The sequence below is a fragment of the Gossypium arboreum genome, chromosome 2 (genome assembly GCF_025698485.1).
Source record: "Gossypium arboreum isolate Shixiya-1 chromosome 2, ASM2569848v2, whole genome shotgun sequence".
In the NCBI taxonomy this organism is placed as follows: Eukaryota; Viridiplantae; Streptophyta; class Magnoliopsida; order Malvales; family Malvaceae; genus Gossypium; species Gossypium arboreum.
The window spans coordinates 57,925,796-57,930,538 of NC_069071.1; the positions used below are offsets into that span (position 1 = coordinate 57,925,796).

General features: G+C 35.7%; 1 non-coding gene across 1 annotated transcript; it reads right to left on the minus strand.

Moving 5' to 3' along the window:
- Window positions 1-1,708: 1,708 nt before the first annotated feature.
- LOC128289638 (small nucleolar RNA R71) lies at window positions 1,709-1,815 on the minus strand. The gene has a single exon (XR_008279282.1). It is a non-coding gene; the product is annotated as a small nucleolar RNA R71 (small nucleolar RNA).
- Window positions 1,816-4,743: the final 2,928 nt, after the last annotated feature.

Sequence of the window (4,743 nt, forward strand, 5' to 3'; positions counted from 1 at the left end):
TTAGAGGATTCTTCGGCATTCTCAAGCCTATATAAATACCCTAGAAGAGGATTAAAAGGGTGGACAGAGTGGGAGGTAAGGAATTACTCGAAGAAAGCCGATTCATCCATCTCAAAAGCCGGATTCTCCTTCAAGACTGAAGATCTCCCTTCAATTTCCTTCAGGGGTTTTTAGGGTTTCTTTATGTTTTGTTATTATTATTCTTTTGAGATGTTTTCTTTTACACATATGAACTAAATCCCCTTAATACCTAAGGGGGATGAAACCTAAGACGGATATTGTTACTATTTTCTAAATTATATGATAAATACTTGATTTTTTCTTAATTATGTGTTCTTAATTCTTGTTTTAATATTCCAGGATACTGATTCAAGTATTTATGTGCTTATTTAGAGGAGCAAAAGTCCCTGTCTAAGAGTAGATCTAGCATAATTAAGTGGAGTTGATTGCACCCCTAGACATAGGGCGACATAAATCTGTCAGATTAGGGTCAAACCTAATAAGGGAATCCATAGATCGAGTAAATGCAACACTAGGGGTTTTAATTAGAAAGAGATTTCAATTAATCAACCTAGGGTTAGACGTTGTTAGTCTCGAGAGAGATAATAATATAAATTAGGGATTTCTATGGATCGAGTCAAATGAATAAATCGTCTACTTCAGATTCAAATAACAAGTGAAGTCTAGGAGGATTCTTCCTTAAGTATTGTCTAAATCAATCAGTTTTCCCAAAAGTATTTCCCCAATTTACTTCCTGTGCATTCTTAGTTTAGTTAATTAGTCTAGATAAAGCAAATCCCATTATTTTTAGGCTAGATAATAAAAAGAAGGTCAATACTAGTACTTTTAGTTCTTATGGGTTCGACATTCCAGTCTTGCTATAAGTTATACTACTGTTCGATAGGTGTTCTTGCCTTTATCGTGATAATAGTTAGTTTTCAAGTATGATCAATCATAAATATAAAACTTATCACGCACATCAAGTTTTTGGCACTGTTGCCGGGGAACTAAGAAATAGGAACGCTTAATTTTTATTACTTTAGCCATTTATTTTTATTGCAATTTAAATTTATTTTTTCTTAAATTATTAAATTTTTCTTTTGCTTCTGGTAGGTTTTTATAGTTTATGACTAGAAGAAACCCGTTAGGACCTCTACTTTTTGATAGTGAGATCGAAAGCATAGCTCGCAGAAACCGAAGAGAGATAAGGCAAAGTCTACAATACATAGAAAAAGGGCAAGAGAACGATATTCAAACCACAACCGAGGAAATGACTGATAATCATAATAATCTGCTACCTCTTGTGGCTGTTGTGAACCCAGTAAATCAGGATCCTGCTCCTCGTACTATGTATGATTATGCTAAACCTATTTTAACAGGAGGTGAATCCAGTATAGTTAGACCTGCTATTGCTGCAAATAATTTTGAACTGAAACCTAACATGATTCAAATGATACAACAGTTTGTTCAGTTTGATGGTTTGCAGGACGAGGATCCAAACACTCATTTGGAAAATTTTCTGGAATTCCGTGACACCTTTAAGATCAATGGCATTTCTGACGATGCCATCCGCCTTCCTTTATTTCCCTTTTCATTGAGGAATAAGTCTAAACAGTGGTTGAACTCGTTACCACGAGGATCGATCACCACTTAGGAACAAATGATCGAAAAATTTTTGCTTAAATACTTTCCGCCGGCTAAAATGACTAAATTAAGGAATGATATTTCTTCTTTTGTGCAGATGAATTTAGAAACACTCTATGATGCATGGGAGAGATACAAGGACCTATTAAGAAGGTACCCTCACCATGGGTTACCTCTATGGCTGGAGGTTCAGACTTTTTACAATGGTGTGAACCCCTCAACAAGACAATTCATCAACGTAGCCACCGGTGGAACTTTAAACAACAGAAAACCTGAATAGGCTTATGAATTTATTGAAGAGATGTTACTGAATAACTATCAATGGCAAGTCATGAGAACAAAGCCAACAAAAGCAGCTGGTGTTTTCAACCTCGACGCAGTCACTGTGCTGTTAAAATAGGTAGAACTTTTAAATAAAAAGACCGATGGTTTATATGGTTCTACTCAAGTACATCCAGTGATGAGGTGTGATTCAAATGGAGGAATGCACAACCCAGATTTTCCGCCCTTCAACCCTGGCACTGAGAAGGAACAAGTTCAATATATGGGTAACAATAATTCTAGACCTCAAAATAACTCGTACAGTAACACTTATAATGTAGGTTGGAGGAACCATCCCAACTTCTCGTGGGGTGGCCAAGGAAATCAAAGGCCACAAGAACCCCCAGGTTTTCAACAACCACCTTACCAGTAGGAAAAGAAGCCGACCCTTGAAGAGATGCTAAATAAATTCATCTCGATGTTAGACACTCATTTTCAGAATACCAAAATAGCACTTAAGAATCAACAAGTGTCGATCCAAGGGCTCGAAACTCAAATAGGCCAGCTTGCTAAATTGATTTCAGAAATACCACCAGGAAGTCTACCTAGTAACATCGAACCCAATCCAAAAGAACATGTGAAAGGAGTTACACTAAGGAGTGGGAAAGTGTTAGCTAAATCTGAAAAGAAGCCACCACAAGAAGCTGACAAAAACGAAGGAGAAGAAGTAAAACCCAAAAATAATGACAATCCAATGCCAAAGGAATAAAAACCACCAATCCCATTTCCAGCAAAGTTGAAGAAAGACTGCATGGATGCACAATTCAATAAACTTCTTGAACTTTTTAAACAACTACATATTAACTTACCATTTGTTGAAGCTATATCGCAGGTGCCTAAATATGCAAAATTTTTAAAAGAGCTTCTAACAAACAAAAGGAAATTTAAAGACCTATCTACAGTGGAACTTAATGAGGAGTGCTCCGCCATACTCTAAAATAAACTGCCAACCAAACTGAAAGATCCAGGAAGTTTTACTATTCCCTACTTAGTTGGTAGTTTGAATGTTGATAAGGCACTAGCTGATTTCAGCGCTAGCATTAATTTGATGCCATATAAAATGTTTAAACAACTTGTTCTTGAGGAACCTAAACCCACTAGGATAAGTATTCAACTAGCTGATAGATCTGTTAAATATTTTAGGGTTATTATAGAGGACGTACTTGTAAAAGTAGATAAATTTATATTCCCTGTTAATTTCATTATGCTTGACATGGATGAAGATGTTGAAGTGCCCTTAATCTTAGGTCATCCATTTTTAGCCACTGCTAGGGCTGTTATTGATGTGGGTGATGGTAAATTGGTACTTAGAGTAGGTGATGAAGAGATTATTTTTAAAATTTATGATGCCATGAGATTTTCTAGGGAACAGGATGACTCATGTTATTTTATTGACTTTATCGATCATGCTACTCAAGATTCTTTTCAGGAAATCGTACATAAGGACACGTTGGAACTGAGTCTTGCCCAAGGAGAGGAGGTAGATGATGATGATTCTGAGATAGGTAAGATAAAAGCTAAAATAAATTCCAATGAACCCTCTCCAAGACAAGCAGAATATGAGGGTATTAAGGTAAACAATAAACTTAAGCAAAAACCCTCTATTGAAGAACCTCCCAAATTAGAACTTAAACAATTGCCAAATCACTTGGAATAGGCATTCCCTTGAAAAAAATCTACATTACCAGTGATTATTGCTTCTAATTTGCAACCCAAGGAGAAAGAGGAATTGCTCCAAGTATTAAGAGAACATAAAAGAGTCATAGCTTGGAAAATTACTGACATTAAAGGGATCATCTCTTCTTTTTGCACCCACAAAATTTTAATGGAAGATGATTATAAGCCATGTGTGCAAGCTCAAAGAAGACTGAACCCCAACATGAAAGAAGTTGTTAAAGCTGAGGTAATTAAACTCCTAGATGCTGGAATAATTTATCCTATTTCTGACAGTTCTTGGGTAAGTCCAGTGCAAGTTGTTCCTAAGAAAGGAGGCATGACTGTTGTAGCCAATGAGAAGAATGAATTAATCCCAACAAGGACAGTTACAGGTTGGAGAGTTTGCATTGACTATGGGAAGCTGAATGACGCCCTGAGAAAAGATCATTTCCCCCTTCCATTCATTGACCAAATGTTGGAAAGATTATCCAGGCACATGTACTACTGCTTCTTAGACGGACTCTCTGGGTATTTTCAAATCCCAATAACTCTTGAAAATCAAGAAAAGACGACATTCACATGTCCGTACGGTATGTTTTTTTATCGTAGAATGCTTTTTGGATTATGTAATGCTCCTGCTACTTTTCAGAGCTACATGATGGCCATTTTTGACGAACTCGTAGAAGACATCATGGAGGTATTTATGGATGATTTCTCAGTATTCGATAACTCTTTCCATCTTTGCCTCAAAAATTTGAAATGAGTTTTAATAAGATGTAAGGAAATGAACCTTTAACTTAACTGGGAAAAATGTCACTTTATGGTTCAATAAGGTATTGTGTTAGGTCATAGAATTTCTAGTAAAGAGATTGAGTTTGATAAATCTAAAATTGAAACCACTGAAAAACTACCTCCCCTTAGTTCGATTAAGGCTATTATAAGCTTTTTAGGACATGCTAGGTTTTATAGAAGATTTATTAAAGACTTTTCTAAAATAACTAAGCCTTTGACTAAATTACTAGAAAAAGATATGCCTTTTAATTTCGATCAGGAATGTTTAGAGGCATTTAATACTTTAAAGGATAAATTGATTAATGATCCAATTATAATCTCACCTGATTA